General features: G+C 34.6%; 1 long non-coding RNA gene across 1 annotated transcript in view; it reads left to right on the top strand.

The window, feature by feature from the left end:
- The window catches only part of LOC143249365 (uncharacterized), a 131,740-nt gene extending 114,014 nt beyond the window's left edge, over window positions 1-17,726 (top strand). The window contains exon 2 of the long non-coding RNA XR_013027742.1: window positions 17,539-17,726. This is a non-coding gene — a long non-coding RNA (uncharacterized LOC143249365). The remainder of the gene's footprint in view (window positions 1-17,538) is intronic.
- Window positions 17,727-19,128: the final 1,402 nt, after the last annotated feature.

The following is a 19,128-nucleotide window of genomic DNA, read 5'->3' on the forward strand; positions in this document are numbered from 1 at the left end:
AACCCTCATACGTGAGACTCCCGGCATAGTCATTACATTTGTTCAGAATGATATGCCTAACCCTCATACGTGAGACTCCCGGCATAGTCATTACATTTGTTTAGAATGATATGCCTAACCCTCATACGTGAACTATTTATTCAGGTGACTTAACTGTCTTTATTTACTTTAAACACAGAGCACTGCCTATACATTTAATAAACTTTGTGTATACAAATATTAATTACTACAACAAAAATGTTTCCAACGCAAAACACGAGATCTTTTCCTTAGTGTTAACGTATAGGAAATACTATACACTTCCGGTGCTAACATTGCAATAACTTTAGTAGTTATGAAAAAACTGTGATTTGAGATACACGCTGTACATGAATTACGTGCTAGAACCTACTTAGTTGTTCCAAAGTTAGTTGTCGCTAGCGAAACTTGAAAATTACGACTAGAATCAATTGTCACAACATCTTGAACTATGTTGTTGTTTTTTGTTTTGGTTCTTATAAATTATGCTTTCCTGGGACTATAACACATTTTTTCTTAATTTTTAATGTTCTTAAAGGCTTTCACGCAAACCAGATATATACATTAACCAGGTATATACATTTTTATATATTTTAGAACTCTCGTTAGCAATGCACCGTGGAAAAGGAAAGTTTTATAAAATTTAGTTTTTTTCATTAGCAGCTGTTGGTGCTTTTAAAGAACGTGTTTAAGAAACACATTAAACCTACCACGCATTCTTTCAGGTATGTCCCAAAGCAATTCATTTGTAAAGTAAACTTCGCTAGAATCTGAAATATTTTAATATATAGCAAGCCTTAGGCAACATATGTCTATATCCCACATTTCTCGTCTTTATAACACACTTACCACTGTGTTTAATGGATAATTACATAGACAGTGTAGATAGAGGTGGAACATACCTTCTATATAACTGCTGGATGAATAGTGTCGTTGCAAGAATCAAATACGAAGCTGTGAATAACCATGTGTATTTGCATGTGGCCGTTTTCTCAAAAGTGCTCTAAATTTTAATTTAGTATTTTATATATTTCTGTATTGCCAGAGGTCATTGAATTTGATCTTAAGTACGTACTTATGCGTTAATAAATGTCCAACTTATGCTGGCAGGGAATTCCGTCATTACGTAATTATTGCTATTAGCATATTTTGTTTCATTTTGGTCAACAGTAGAATTATTTATGGGTTTTATGACAGTTCTCATTCCAACTGTAAAATATATTTCAGAGCTAAAAACATTAAAACGTGGGATAGGTCAACGATGCAGATCATAACTATTTATTAACTTCTCAATAGCGGAACGTTTGCCTATTAGCCAAGAAAATGTGATCTTCCCGTGAGCACTTTCTGTCGTTTCGCTTTTATTATAAATTTGATACTATGTATTTAAAGACTAAATCCTAACACATTTACACGTTTAAACGTAATATAAACCAGACAACTCCATGTTATATATATATATATATATCACAATATTTTCAAGGTATATTTGGAAAGTTAGTACATTTAGAAATTGTTTACGAACAATACCTCGCATTATATTGTTGAAACGCATGGATATTGTTCAGACTCGTGTGCACTTGATTGCAATTAATTTTAAATGTTCGTGGATGTCTCCTGATCATTTTACTTCTATAAACAAGCGTCTGGGAAGCCAGAAGTCTTGAGCGGTTAGTTTGTATCTTTTCATAAGCCGCTTAATTTTTCAGATATCAAGTGGTAGATTGAACAGTGGTGTTGGAAATAAGGTGGACATAATTTAAAGAAGCTGAATTAAAAATACACACATACACATAAAGTATGATAATTAAATCAATTAGCACGGAAGGGAGAGCACAATACAGTCAATGTTGGCCCTACTTTCACTGCTAGTTTTTCCACTTTCACATTTTATTTGTCTATTGTATAACTAGGAGGCTGTCATACCATATATAGTATTTCTGCTGTAACCAACAACTCTGTCTTCGCTCGTTAACTAGTAATTTGAAAATATGTGACAGTAGAAGCCATATTTCATCATAACCACGGATGTGATCTTATTACAAATTATGGAAATTGCATACGAAAACAAGTTCACATTTCAATCCCTATTACGTGTACTGAAACCACATGTGTACAGGATGTATAAAGAGAGAGACAGAGTTACTTTTTTCTGTAACGAATGACATAATTTTAAAGCTTTTTTTTTTGTCGTATTTTAACTATGAAACACGTGCACACTTTTCACAGTCTTCGTGCACGTGAAGGTTTCCAAAGTTCAATAACTATCACTGGGGTCTAAAATGTGACAATGTCACGTGATGTAAGCATGTTAAAAATCAGACTTTACAAACTATAATGATATTATATTCTGCTCTTTGTAATGTTTGACCATGTAATGTGCTTGCTTCTCCATTGTGGAGTCCGGCATGGCCAGGTGAGTTAAAGCGTTCGACTCGTCATCTGAGGATTGCGGGTTCGAATCCCTGTCACACCAAACAGTTGGCGGTGAGTGGTGATGACTAGTTGCCTTCCCTCTAGTCTTACACTGCTAAATTAGGGACGGCTAGCGCAGATAGCCCTCGTGTAACGTTGCGCGAAATTCAAAACAAACAAATCCATTTTAGAAGGTTTTAGCACTCACACTAAAGACTTTAAACCTTTCAAAAAATTCATTAGTGAGATAACTAGAACACTATGTGATATTCAGAACCCAGTTCATTTTTTTATGAACACAAATTTACGTAAACTTTGATAATTTTTTTATTTACTTGATGGACTGATTATTTCGTTTTCAAACAAATTAATACCTACTTTTGTTTGCATTCAAACTTTGATGTTTGTATCTTTTATTGACTGCCCAAGTTTCAATGTCCAAGAATATCTTAACCAAGGCATGAAAAGGAATTACAGTATATTAATTATCCTAAGCTCTGTTTTCATTTACTGCATCGTTGGGAATCTCGTATTCATTTTACAGAAGGGTTCACTGTTAGTGTGCTAATAAAATTAAGCCTTTTACATTGACTACGGACATAAGTTTCACCATACAACATCACTTTCTTTTGTAGTGAATTCTTATAATACTGACTCTTAACATACTCGTGTTTTCTATGAGTTACCAAGGAATTAAATAACTTCTGGTGGTTTAAATATATTGTTTGTTTGTTTGTTTTTATTTTGAATTTCGCTCAAAGCTACTCGAGGGCTATCTCCGCTAGCCGTCCCTTATTTAGCAGTGTAAGACCAACTCTTGGACTACTCTTTTACTAACGAATAGCGGTATTAACCGTCACATTATAACGCCCCCATGGCTGAAAGGGCGAGCATATTTGGTGTAACGAGGATTCGAGCCCGCGACCCTCTGATTACGAGTCGAACGCCTTAACCCACCTGGCCATGCCGGGCCAAATATATTGTTACATAGCCAGTCTAATTCAGTTATTGGGAGAACGTGGCTTAGTAACTAGTAAGTCCGGACAGTGAATTTCATGATTTGATTCACGTTTCGCTGCTGCAAAAACGCACTTAGAATCTTTGGTTTTTGTGTAAGAGTGACGGTCAAATTTTCCTGTTCGATCAGAGAAGAGTAGCCCAGAAGTTGGCGGTGGGTGCTGTTCAATAATTGTCCTGGCAGTAGTTTATCAGGTTCAATACTAAGAACGACCATGCACAGACCAATCTTGAGTAATTTTAGGCGGAAATATTAAAACAACCAAATTTAATCACTGTAACGAGTAGGCCTGATGCAGCAGTTATGAAGGGTTTTGTGGAATATAAATTTAAGATGAATTACATTGTAAATTTTAACTCAAAATTCTCCAAAAATAGCCTATTGATTAAAACATCGAAAATGTTATAGTAATTGAATGTTTTACACAGATTAAAAGGATGGTGATTTCTTCACAAGTGTATACTGAAAATAGGATTAATGCCAACATCATAAGACTTTTAAAAAGGCTTCTAAGCTATTATTTTATTCAAATATTTTGTTTTTGTGGTGTACAAAATTATAATCAGATACGTGAGAAAATATATTATTTTATTAATTAAAAAGAACCTGGTACGGCCAGGTGGTTAAGGAGATCGACTTGTAATCTGAGGGTCGCGAGTTCGAATATCCGTCGCATTAAAAATGCTCGCCCTTTCAGTCGTGGAGGCGTTATAATGTGACAGTGAATCCTAGTATTAATTTGTAAAATAGTATCCCAAGAGTTGGCGGTGGGTGGTGATGACTAGCTGCCTTCCCTCTAGTCTTACACTGCTAAATTAGGAACGGCCGGCGAAGATAGCCCTCGTGTAGCTCTGCACGAAATTCAAAAAACAAACAAACATATTTTTAAAGGGTTTAGTTACTAATTGTTAATTACTGTTTCAGCAGTGGTCTAGGATGTGTCAGCTGACGTGACATTGTCGTCTATACATTGTAACTTTAGAATACTGCTTACTTGACATTTTTGATAGAAACAAATTATTTTTGCGTTGAACCATAAATATAAATTAATTATTTCCTAAGATGTGCAAAAACTTATTTTTCCTTGTCTTTTTTTCCATTTCCTCTCCAAAACACCTCGCATTGTTCTTCTGCCACCAGTTTAATACCTCTTGCTTCGAAAGTATACCACATAGTGCAAAGACAGCGAAACCATGTCCTTTAGAATTTAATAACTCGTGATTAATAGGCGTAATTCCATGAAGTCAACACCAACCTTATTTCTACCTTTTGTATTGCTCGAAGAAAATCTTTGTCGTACTTTATCATGGGGTATACACACGTTTTCTGCCTAATTCTAGACACAGATTAATTACCCTTCTAACTTGAATGACATCAATAACCAACCAAACTCATCTCACAACAAACGAGTAAAATCCTCTTATTAAAAACATGTTTGTTTCGTAATTGAAACGATAAAAAATATTTCTTCTGTTCACTGAGGGTTCAGTTGTCTTGAACCTAAGATCTGAATATTTCAACAATGGATAAACGAAATACAAGAGTAGACAAATAAAGAGGTCCCCCTCTGGTACAGTGGCAAATCTACGGATTTTCAACGCTAAATCAGGGGTTCGATTCCCCTCGGTGGGTTCAGCAAATAGCCCGATGTGGCTTTGCAATAAGAAAATACAAACACTAAGACAAATAAAGGGAATCATATGTTTGCAACATTAATTTCGGGGCTTTCTTTTCCAAAGCCCTAATATATGGATAATGTTCCAAATTCGATGAAATATTAGCATAATTCAATACAAATACAACTAGTTGAAATTAACCCAAGCAATGGCCCGCGGTGACACAGCGATATGTTTGCGGACTTACAACACTAGAAACCAGATTTCGATACTCGTGGTGAGCGGAACACAGATAACCAATTGTGTAGGTTTGTACTTAGCTATATACAAACAAACAAATCTAGCAATGTAAGTATATATTTTCTATAAAGTGACGGTTTGCAACCAATTTAAAGGTGTGATTTTTCGTTGAATTATCAAAAACCACCATTAACGTGAAAACTAAAGTATAAGGCATACAAAGGACTTAAACAAACGTTAAGACTAGACCGTTGGTCATATTCGGTCCAAAAAAAAGAAGAAGAAAACAATTGTATGTATGTTCGTCATTATCAACGAACACAAGCCATGTTTGATAGGACAATAAAAAAATAATATTCTATCTAGTTCTATACATATATTCTATATCTACAAAATTTCTTCCGAATATGATCATTTTTTGCTACACAAATAGTACAAAAAGCTAAAATCGGTCCCAATGTTATCAGATGGGGATTTGTATGACCTTTCTGTGACGTTGAATTTCCAAAAACTACTCAGTTCTAACATGGATCGTAGTACAACTGTATACCAACTTTCTTTCAAATTCATTCAGCCAATGTTGAGAAATCTTGCTGACAAATAAACACACACAGGACTGAAAACTTGTTTGTTTTGTTTGTTTTTTGAATTTCGCGCAAAGCTACTCGAGTGTTATTTATGTTAGCCGTCCTTCATTTAGCAGTGGAAGGCAGCTAGTCATCACCACCCACTGCCAACTCTTTGGCTACTAATACTCTTTTACCAACTTATAGTGGGATTGACCGTCACATTATAACCCCCCACGGTTGAAAGGGCGAGCATGTTTGGTGCGACGGGGATTCGAACCCGCGAACTTCAGATTACGAGTCGAACGCCTTAACCCACCTTACCATGCCAGACCAGGACTGAAAGCATAAACACTGACCACTTTCAATGTTTTCTTGTAAACCAGCCATGATAACACGATAATATAATTCATTAAAAAACCATCAAACATGTTAATAATAGTTCTCTATTGGCCCAGAGCTGGTTACATCATATTGATTGTACCTATAATACTGAGAGATTTTTATTCAATAGCTATGATATTAGTCCGTATCTATACGCATAACTGATTATACCAAACAGTAATAAAGTGATATATGTAATAGAAATTATACAGTGCATAATTACAGAAGTGGACTCTAACGTCATTTGAATTTTTTTCTCACTTGGATTTCAAAACTGTAGACACATAGTGTTTACTTGATTGTTTATACAATAACTTCACTGTCAAACGTCTATCTTGCGCTTACATTTAAGTATCTAGATATCTAATAATAAACAAATTTAAATATGTAAAACATAATATTTTATTTTGCATGAAGTATGTTACAGTTAGACATTTTGTTTCTAAGGGTATTCGATCTATTCAGTCAGAGGAAGACTTCAGTGTAGAAGCTTAAACGTTCTTCTATTTCAAATACACCAGGAGTAATCCAGCCAAAGCGCTCTAATTTTGTAAATAACACCATGTTTTATTCACATGGTTATGTGTATGGTAGTTCTAACTTATTATGAGAAAGCGAATAGTCATGAAAAGGATTAAAATATTTTTTTAAAGTAATCTACTACAAATAACTCAAACTCTTTCTATAATCTAGACGAATGTAACATTAGTTAAATAAATCATGTATCAAAAATAAAAAATCAGTAATGACCAATACAACACTTTCAGACTTACAGGCATGACTAAATGGTCAAAGCACTCGAGTTGTAATCTGAGGTTTGCGCGTTCGAATCCACCTCACACCAAACATGTTTACCTGTTCAGCCATGGAGACGTTATAATGTTACGACGTTATAAGGTGGTGGGTGGTGATGACACAAGATGATGAAATTCAACAACAACACTTTCATAAAATTCTCTCCTAATGGCAGAATCTTTAACTAAGTAAAATAACTGTGTGCAACTAGAATTTTACTTTTTGTCAAAATATGCTATTTTACCAGTTACCTGTCTGTTGTTTTTGCGTCACAATTTGTTTTAAAAAAACTAATTGAACCAATTTCGATTAAATTTGGTTAAAACACTCAGCTGGATCCACAAAGATCGGATCTACACAGACAGACAATCGGATAAAAATACGGGTTTGGAAGCCATTTAAAATTTTACTGAACGAAGATGACGTCAAACGAAAATGAAGAAAGTGTGTTGATGGTTTGTTTGTTTTGAATTTCGCGCAAAGTTACTCGAGGGCTATCTGAGATGGTTCTCCCTAATTTAGCAGTGTAAGACTATAAGGAAGGCAGCTAGTCATCACCACCCATCGCCAACTCTGGGGCTACATTTATACCAATCAATAGTGGGATTGACTGTAACATTATAACGCTCCCACGGCTGAGAGGGCGAGCATGTTTGGTGTGATGTGGATTTGAGCCCGCGACCCTCAGATTATGAGTCGAGTGCCTTAACCAGTAGACGGCTATCTTTATTTACCCTCCGTATCATGGAGACCGTATAATGAAATATGTAGACAATGTTATAAATGTAGACATCTAGCAAATGCACCCACACAGCATTTATTTCGTTGAATTAACGGGAAGGGAAGGATGACGTGCGTGTGCGTCATTCGCCGTACTAGTCAACATAAAAAGACGATCGACAAAGACAGACGTCTTCACTGTTGAGCAAACGATCTACTGAATACGGACGGTCAATAACATTGTACGAATTTCTGTAAAACATTTCAGCTCACTTGCCTAGAGAGACATTCAGTGGTGTTCATTACCCACTACTACGGTGTTTCTCCGATAATAAGACCTACCCATAAAATAAGACCTAGTGTGATTTTTGGGGTTAGTTTTAATATAAGCCCTACCCTTAAAATAAGCCCTAGTTAAGAGTGGCAGGAAGAGGAAAGAAATAAAAAAAAATTAATTTATTAATTAGTTTAATAGTTAGTTAATTAGTTTGTTTAAGTATTGATCAGTTAGTTTAATAGTTTAATAACAGTTTATTTTAAATGGTTAGTTTAATAGTTTTACTTTATAACTTCATTTTTTTAATATATCAAAATAAGACATCCCCCGAAAATAAGCCCTAGTGTCATATTTTGGAGTGAAAATTAATATAAGCCCTGTCTTATTTTCGGAGAAACACGGTACTAACAAGTACGGACATTAGTCGGGTAACGTTACAAAATTATTCAGAATTCATTACCTACACAAGAAACATTACAATAATACACATTCATCAGATTATTACGACAGTTGCGCTCCTGAAAGTTTATTCTGGTAACGTGCGCCTTAATAAATCTGACCCTGTAAGTTTGAGAAACTAGTTTCGTATATTATAATTTGAATATCTGCCGTACGCCATGTGTGTACATACTCATTGTATTTACTCCTTATATGTTAAAATCGGTACCAAAGATTAGACTTAAAATTAGATTGATCTAAATTTTCATGCCGTTACTTTCATAAAATGTATAATAAAAGTCATGTTTCATTTGGAAATCTACAAATCTATAACACTTAGACATATGTTTTGTATGCCCTAAAGAGGTATTATTCGACCGACATAAGTGACACAGAATCTTTCTTTTCTATCATACTATTCCATATTTTGTTTATATGTATCCAGGCATAACGTTTTAAGTCTTCAAGTCTGTGTTTTACTCATCCACATGGTTGCTCAAAACGTCACTTGTTCATCTGACTAATGTATAACATATTTTAACAACCTTTCATACAATATTTCCCATGTTTATATTTATTCTTTTGAAGTATCATTCCTCTGTGTACTAGACCGTTCAATAATATGATAACGAAACATCAGACACGAGGTTGTTCATACATTGTCTAATATTTTGTATAAAATTTGGAATAGAAAATGAAATAAACTGTTACCAATGTTTGCATATCCATAAAAGTTTTATGAAGTACAACAGTGAAGCTGATGTTGTCGTTCCGAATCGATTCATTCTGTACAATGGAAAAGTAAAGATTTCTTATGAATGAAAACAGCTGTTATAACTTTACATATTTCGTAAATAATATTCAATGACATGATGTGTTTCACTGAGGATTTTCATAATATACAGAATTCCTTAAATAGCTGAATCAAAATGAAACATCAGTCACTGTATTGGTTAAAAATAATTAAATACAGCATACTGCATTCATTTCATTACTACAGTATGTTTTCAGCCGCGGCAGAGCGACTCAAATAATGGTTATGAGTTTTTCAAGTACAAACGTTTAGTTCACAGTTCCGTCATATTTTGACCGATTCGAGATATAATTACAGTTTTGGACTCAGGAGATCAAATCCTTTCGATTGATATATTGGATCACACACACACTAATCCTGCCTAAAATAATTTCAAGTGGTGCGGCTATTGGGAATTCCCTCTTGCTTTAGTTCATGAACTTGTGTAGTTTTTCAAATTATTTGATGTATCACGTTTATTATTCTACACTAATGCCTGAAAGCATTTTCTAATTGATTACTACATTTACAGCAATCAAACAAGAAAAAATAAAGTGTTAAAAGTTATTTGTACATAAAACATAATTAAAAATTTGGTGATTTTATTAGTTCATTCATTTTCCATTGTAACTAATTATTTAAAGATATGATACAATCGTAAGGAATGAAAATATATAAAAAGAGCAAAAATTCGAATAAACGATTGTACTTATTGCAGTAGTATTAGTTTTCATTCTTCTCTACATCAAGATCCTGGCGTGGCTCATTGGCTAGCGTGGCCAGACTTTGAACTTGTGGGTTCAAGCTTCGTGTCCCTTTGTCGGAAGACATACCCTGCAGTTTGAGCCGTGGGTGTCCTATGTGAGTGACGGTCAAATCCTAATATTCAGTCAGACAAGAGTAACCAAAGAGTTGGCGGCGGGCGCTGTTATCTAGCTACTTTCTTTCTGGTCTGTCAGTTCAAAATTAGGGATGGCTATGTGATTGTAGTCGTTGAGTAGCTTTGTGCGAAAATTATAAAACTAACAAGTACTGCAGTAAACAATATAAAGTGAAATTGGGAAACAGTTGAGTTTTTCTTATGTTAATTTATAATATTTTGTTCTTTCAAGATCTTTGTAAGTTGTTAAGAGTAGGACGGTCTTTAGTTATGATTAAATTTTCTTTAGTGTAGAGTCTAAGATCTTAAGATCCTGTTGTAATGGTAGAGAACTCGTTATATAAAATATTGTGGCTCGTGGTTTCAACACACGAATGAATGGATGAGTGACAGGGTGGAGTGCATATCTACACTGTAAGACTGGTGAATACTGTTTTTCTTGTAAACACTGTTGGTACTTTATGATGATACTGAGGCTTAGTAGGGATGTCTGAATTACATATTGTGATCAGTTTAAAAAAAACAACGTTATTTATGTTTTTAATATTTTCTAGCTATGTAGCACTTGTATATAACTTTGGAAGCAGTGTAGAAGATGTTAGTAAAGCAAGTGACATTTTGAACTCTGTTTTTGTTGTTTTCAACTTTTGGTGCATTTATTCCTTTAGTAGTCCTAGTTATTGTGGTGTTAGTGTTAGTTAGTCATGTTGAGTTAAAGGTTATCCTAGGTACTTCAGTGTTCAGGAATCCAATTGAAGAAGTACTGTTAGGGATGGCTATGTGATTGTAGTCGTTGAGTAGCTTTGTGCGAAAGTTATAAAACTAACAAGTACTGCAGTAAACAATATAAAGTGAAATCATGGCATTCTCTTTATCACAGGTGATAAATCGGGAGAGACACACTACATGACCAAAAGTAAGACCATCACACCCATATGTGCTTGTTGAACATCTCATCCAAAACCGTGGGCATTAATATGGAGTTGGTCTCCCTTTGTTGCTATAACAGCCTCCACTCTTCTGGGAAGGCTTTTCAGTAGATTTTGGAACATGACTGCGGGAATTAAGAAACAGAATAAAATAAGAACATACACGTACACACTTAATCCACAAAAGTGATGAAAATTACAATCGCATCTTATATTCTATGACTAGTATTTACACCCGCCATCACAAGGTTGGTGGAACACCGTACGTTCTGTGACGAAGCAGCTGTAAGTTTGGTAATATCTCGGATTCTGCCATTTTATAAATTTTATTTGCTGCTCTCTTTCCAGTTTTCAATTCGATTTCAACAATTATTAATTTTCGTGAATAGATCACATTTCTTAATAACTCCAATTGATTATAATTTCATTCTGCCTATTTTGTAAACTTTCATCGCAATTTTTTCTGAAGAAATGTGAACATCAAATTAATTCAGTTTTGCGAAAAATTGTCATGAAGTATAAGCTTAAACTTATTGCAAAATATAACAACCTTTCATAACTTGTATGTGATATAAGCATGCCATGTTTTTTTAACTCCCTGTATTAATATAAGAATTTTTCAAAACATATTTTCTGAGTAGGAGTGTGAAGATTACGTATAACATGTTGATCAAAATGGTCGTTAAGTCACTTTCTTTATCTACCTAATGTTCTGTGTCATCCATCTAGAGTGGCACCTTCTGTCTTGTCGTCGTAAAGATAGATGCAAGAACACTTGCAGTATATGGAATTGCACAGTTATCTTTATACTGGTAGTCAGGTGATATCTTGGAGAAATGACTTCTCTCATGTTTCACCTCGGATGATCAGTAGCGTGTGTAACGCTAGTCGCTCTAGGTAAGTTTGACATTAGCGATTTTAGTAAGTGACGTGAGGTTTATTCAGTCTGAAAGAGGATTTCAACAAAAGATATACACTACAAGGCCAAAAGTATGTAGACACCCGACCATCACACTCATATGTGCTCGTTGAACATCTCATTCCAAACCATGGGTATTAACATGGAGTTGGTTTTCCTTAGCTGCTATAAAAGCCTCCACTCTTCTGGGAAGGATTTTCACTATACTTTGGAACATGGTTGCGAGGATTCGCTCCTATTCAGCCACAACAGCATTGGTTTGGCGAGAAGGCCTGGTTCTCAGTCGCCATTTCAATTCATCCCAAAGGTGTTCGATGGGGTTGAGGCCAGAGCTCTGTGTAGGCCAATCAAGTTCTTCCACACCAACCTCGGCAAACCATATTTTTATGGATCTCGCTTTGTGCACGGGGGCACTGTCATGCTGAAACAAAAAAGGGCCTTTCCCAAACTGTTGCTACAAAGTTGGAAGCACACACTTCTATAGAATGTCATTGTATGGTGTAGCATTAAGATTTTTCTTCACTGGAACTAAATAGTCTAGCCAAAACCATGAGAAACAGCCCCAGACCATTTTGATATCTCGTATATTATATATATTAAACTATAAAACTTACGTAATTTCAAAATGAAACATTAAACAAGTGATTTTTGTAGCATACTGTAGTATTTCTCCTGTTTTGTTTTAAATTAAAAACTCAAAATGCATTATTATTTGAGGTGAGGCAAAAAGTTTAATAATGATTGCCATTTTACAATATAAAATATAAATAATCTTTAAGGGAAAGAATTAATGACCTCATATTTTGGGCTACGATGTTACAGGTTAATTACACGTATTCCATTTGTAATCGATTAGAAGAAGTTACTAAAACTAAATAATTATTTGTCATAAATATGTTCTTATTAAAATACGCTCCACCCACGAATGGCTCAGCAATATGTCTGAGAGCTTATAAAACGAAAAACTGGGTTTCGATACCCGTGGTTAGCACATCACAGATAGTTCATCGTGATTAACAATCGTTAAAACAAACTTTATGATTCTTACACACATTACTTTGACCCCGATGTAAAAATAAAATATTTTCATTCTAAATCGCAAAAATGTTTTTAATAAAAATAAAGCTATCCATGCGGTGTCAAGTGCGTGGATCAAACCCCAAATTTTGGTATGAAATGGGAGAAACTTTTTTTAATGAAGTTAAAAGTTTATGATCTTACATAGACTAACCTGAAAACTGATTTGAGAACGATATGATTTTAAGAAATTGAGACGTTTTGTAATATGTTAGACATTTAATAGGTTTCACAGGTTTAAAGCTTACAATCACTATTCCTTAAGTTTTACTTACGTATTATCATGTAGTTTAACGTAATACACTTGTTTATATAGATGTAAATCAACAAGTAGGCGTATAATATATAATGTAAGGAGAATGTTTTACGTTGTGAGCAGGATTTAGTTTAAAAACTTACAAACTAGTCAAATAAACAAGCTGTGTTGATAAGTAATATTCGTTAGTTTAGAACATGAATTTGAAGGTTGGAAGTATCATACATGGATGGATAAAAACAGTATATGGAATATGACAGAAAAGGTGGAATTTTTGTTTTACTGGTCCTCAGAAACCTGGCATAGCCAGGTGGATAAGGCACTCGAGTCGTAATCTGAGGGTTGTGAGATCGAATCACAAAAAACATGCTCGCCCTTTCAGCCGTGGGGGCGTTATAATGTCCGATGAATCCCATTAATCGTTGGTAAAGAGAGTAACCTAAGAGTTGGCGGTGGGTGGTGATGACTAGTTGCCTTCCGTCTAGTCTTACACTGCTAAATTAGGGACGGCTAGCGCAGATAGCCCTCGGTAGCTTTGCGCGAAATTCAAACCAAACCAGACTTCTCCTCAGAAATGAAAAAAAAAAGAAATATTTGTTAACACTTTACAGAATTGTGTATATTCAAAAAGGAATAAGTCTATTATTGTATACACAAAAAAGATACGGCCAGTATGCTTAAAGAGAATATAGAATTACATGTTTGGTGTAAACTTTAACATAAAATGAATATGTACAATATGTTCAAAATATAACTTTGTTGGAAAATATTCAAGCTGTAAGACATTGATCTCTTTTATCTGTTTGTTTGTAATTGAGCACAAAGCTACATAATGGACTATCTGTGCTTTGCCTACCACGGGTATCGGATCCCAGATTATAGCGCCGTAGGTCCACATACGCACAGCTGTGCCACTAGGGGGGTTGCGTGTTTTGAATTTCGTGCAAAGCTACACGAGGGCTATCTGCGCTAGCCGTCCCTAATTTAGCAGTGTAAGACTAGAGGGAAGACAGCTAATCATCACCATCCACCGCCAACTCTTGGGCTACTCTTTTACCAATTAATAGCGATATTGACCGTTACATTATAACGCCCCCACGGCTGAAAGGGCAAGCATGTTTGGTGCGACGGGGATTCGAACGCCTTAACCCACCTGACCATGCTGGGCCCACTGGGAAGGGGAAAACAATCTACCTTGTCACAATTTTCGACGTTGATTTATTACTATTTTGAAACTAGTAGAGTTTAAGAGCATACATTACGTCTAATCTTAGTAACCTGGTGAGACGATATTCGTGTTTTAAGTCACCATTAGCAACCTTATTCTGAGGTAAAGAAATCTCAGTAACATCACATTGTCATTCTCTTGTATATGTTTACGTGTTTCTGTTTTGTGAGTAATTACGCTAAAACATAAGAATTTACGGAAAATACTAGTTTAGAATATATTTTATCTAATACAAAAATACGTAAGATGTGAAAAAAAAATCTGGCCAAAAGTGTCTTTGGCGTTCGACTTAAAGGAATGAAATCAAAATCTGTGGACTTACTTATAGATACATATAGCATTGATAAAAATTACATTTTAAGGCAAATATTCATTTATTAGTTAGCCAGGTCGTGTTCTTTTGCTCAACATAGGGCATGATAATGAGTGAAAAGAAAACAGGTAGTTTTCTGTCTCTAAAACAGTGTTGATTAATAACGTCCTTTATAATAGGCGTGGAATTTATATTAACAGTTTCTTTTCATCACCTACATGCACTCGGTACAACTATGTCAATAATCATAATTTAGGCTAATTGCTTGGGCTAAGCGCTCTTTAACAAAGAGAATTTCTTAAAATTTGGCAAACTCGTGCTTAAAAGTTTGGAATGCAAAACAACCGCAGAGCCATATGGTTCTTTTGAAAATTAAAGTTAGAAACTGCTAATGTAGTTTCATTGGCTTAACCAATATTCAATATGTACGTTTACGTACTTCCAATCTAAAGTTTGCTGCTATAAATTAGACGTTTTTAATCCGAATGAAAAAAAACTAATAAATTCCATCTTTTCTCTGAGGTGAAACTGCAGTTAAAATTTCAGTCCCGTAGCTCACGTGACTTTTATTTTCGTAGGCGTACAGAAAGTTTGGTCAAATTTGAGCATTTTTCGTTGAATAACGCATGGCTAGTATATAGACCACATTTGACATCTACTTTTCCGTTGTAAACATTTATCTGTGTAATGAAGTTAAAAAGAATCCATGAAAGTTAAATATGTTTTTCTATGAAATAAAAGTTCCGTATTTTCGTTGCGAAGAAAAATAAAGAATAAGTTTAATCAGAATCTGAGATGTTATATCTCAGATATACCTTAATGGATTGCCTTGAAATTTCATATATAAAGCAAGGGTCTGGTAGAGCATATCCACGAAACACATGTGTAATTTTGAATAACAACAGTCTGGACTAAAGAAGGTGGAAACTTCTAAACTATCATTCTTATTAATAACATACAGTGTGTCCTGCAGGTTGTTTTGTCAGTATGACATACTACTGTGTACCTTGATCTTTACTCTTTATGTCTCAATACAGGAATTGTACAGATTAAGTATCTAATTAACTGGTAAATTCCTAGATTTACAGGGTTTCTATACGAAATATTCTGCAGAAAATCACAGCTTTTTAAACGTAGAACATCTGTTAAACTATTAGATAACGCCTTTTATATAGTTTGATACAATAATTGATACTTATTTCAATTAGTTAACATTATTCACATATTAGGACAAAATTATTTTCAAAATTGTTACATTTTATCATTAATGGAGGTCCTCCATGGGAACAGCGGTTAGTTTATGGATTTACTCGCTAAAATCCGGGGGTTTGGATCCCTGATGTAGATAAAGCAGATGGTCCATTGTGACTTTGCTTTAACAAACAATTGTTATTGATTCTTCACTATTTACAAGTTTGGAATTATCGAATTTAATTAGTGGCTATCTGAATTATCATTGTAGGAAACAACCATCACTTTACTATTCTACTTTAAAGTAATTTTATTTAATTGTACATTTACGTCCTTACATATTAGAGCACTATATTCATACAGTTACATATATAAAAAGCATATACATACATCTTATATTTAAGGTTAAGGGTATGCGGCGTACTCTAGAATTACGATTCTTAGCTCAACATTTATGAAAATGTTATACGCAATATTTTACATTTATAAGAACCAATCTCAGCTCTCTCTTCCCTTCAACCTTCTTCGCTCAGCCCCCACAAAGAATATAATTAAATTTATTTATACGAAACTTTTCAGGGTTAATTCTTACTGTTTTCAAATCAAAAGATCAAAGGACAACTGAATACTGTTTGTTTCTGTAAACATATATAGGATTTTACTTTTCTTGAATCCACTAAAAAAGAAGGAAGCACGAGTGAAATCTCCAGTGTATTATTCTTGAGCATCGTTAATATTCTTGTCACAGAGAACAAAAGAACAGAAAAAAACATAAGAGCTACAGCGGGGACAGTAAACATATGAAACATTCAGAACAACACGAGCCTCGTCTTGTGACAGCTGTTGTATTGTTGGTTGCCCAATCTTTGATTCTACATTGAACCTACAAGTTTTTCCCGGGTATCGAGGCAACAGCTGGGATCAAAGAAAAATCATGCCTAAGGAACAGAAAAAACAACAACAAAAATGTGAAATATATATATATATATTGTGTAAAATTACTGATGTTGAAAATGCGTGACATCAATACAAAACGCCAGAATTTCAAAAAAAAAAAGGCCTAAAATCATAAGAAGTAAATATCACCTTCACAATAAATGGTGTGCTGTGTTAAACTTTCAGTCCTTTAGGAAAATGGTTCGTGTTCCAAAGCTACCGCAAGAAGAAAAATCGAAACTAGACAATTCTCTGAGGATTTCGATGTTTGTAAAACATTTTTGTAAGTGTTTTTTCTAATAGCAAAGCCACATCAGACTATCTGTTGAGTCCACCGAGAGGAATCGAACCCATGATTTTAGCGTTGTAAATCTATAGACTTACCGCTGTACTGGCTGGGGGCTTCATATTATTGTAAGCCACTCTCACGCTGTACTAACTGGGGGCTTCATATTATTGTAAACCACTCTCAGTAGCTAAAACTGGTAAGATATATATAATAAAGGTTTGTTTGTTTGTTTTCTTATAGCAAAGCCACATCGGGCTATCTGTTGAGTTCACCGAGGGGAAACGAACACTGGATTTTAGCGTTGCAAATTCGTAGACTTACCGCTGTTCTAGAGGAGGACGATATAATAAAGGAATTACAAATTATCCTGGAACTAACGAAGCAGTATAGGAAATGTAAAATGAAACCATAAAATGTGTGTTTCTCTACGGATAGTTGTAGTTTCTTTTTATTTTCAACACATTAGATGCACAAAACGAAGAGGTTAATGTCAATGTTGAGAAAAACAGCAACAATTTACTCTCTGAAAATATTATTCTAAGACTGCTTAGCATGTTAAAGAGGTTTGTTTACATTTACTGAAATATGTATACACTACTAGTATAATTAGTTTTGCATTGAGTGTTTGTTTTAGAATTTCGCTCAAAGCTACACGAAGGCTATTTGCGATAGCCGTCCCTCATTCAGTAGTGAAAGACTAGACACCAGTCACCACCAACTCTTGGGCTACTCTTTTATCAATGAATAGTGGGATTGACGGTAACATTATAACGACCCCACGACTTAAAGGCCGAGCATGCTTAGTATGACAGGGATTCAAATCCCCCGATCCTCAGGTTGCAAGTCGAGCACCCCTAACCACCTGGCCATGCTGGGCTTGTATTGAATGTTGTATTTTTTTTAAAAGTTTACTTTAAATCATCACTGAGCTTTGTTTTTCGCATTTAAGATCATTACACTCAAACTAGACAATAGAAACGAAAGATTGATTATACACGTCAGGGTTTTAAAGTAACCACTGGAAAGCGTTTGCCAGTTATTTTAAAAGGCAACTAACTGGTTTAAGAACAATAACATTACCATTTATTTACAACAAAATTTACAGATTATGATTCTGTTTCTCCCTTCCCTGTCTTAAAATATTTATTTCACTAAGAATTAGAAAGTATAGTGTATAGAGTCATTGACCGGCAATTACCATTACTGACTGTCTTTAAATTTATCACTGTCATTGTTCTTCATAGTTGTTGGTAATAGTCTTTATAAGCTAGTTAGTGGCGTTTGTGTTCTAGAATTTAGTGACAACAAATGTTTATTCTATTTAAGGTGTTTTCACACCATTAAGTAGATAGGGTGTAAATAGTGTAGAGATGTACTGTTTCTATAATATTCTTAAAGTATTATTTTAAAGTACCATTCTAGTTGTCAACAGCCACACAAGGCGCTGATGTATACTCTACTGGCAAACAGATTGTTTGTGTACCTAATTTTGGTATTTACTTCTGCCTTCTCTATTAGGACAACCGAGGTGTCATAGCTTCCATTCTGTAAAGTTTGTGCTTAAGAGTAATGAGATACTAAATTTGTTGAATACTGAAGAAATTAAATTTCTAATCAGGTCAAACACTTTTGTTGCTGTAAAAGTATTTGGTCACCTCAAAAGCATCTGTCATCTGTTAGATATACTTAAGTTACCAATTCTTCAGTGTGTTCTGAAACTCGCTATTTTTATGAGTTATTCCTCATCTTGCATTGAAAGAAGCAGGATCTGTTCACCTTCTGTTTGGCACTGAAAATGATGAAGTAATTTTTGTTAAACGAAAAGAAGGC

Source organism: Tachypleus tridentatus, chromosome 4, assembly GCF_004210375.1.
Source record: "Tachypleus tridentatus isolate NWPU-2018 chromosome 4, ASM421037v1, whole genome shotgun sequence".
NCBI classification, from domain to species: Eukaryota; Metazoa; Arthropoda; class Merostomata; order Xiphosura; family Limulidae; genus Tachypleus; species Tachypleus tridentatus.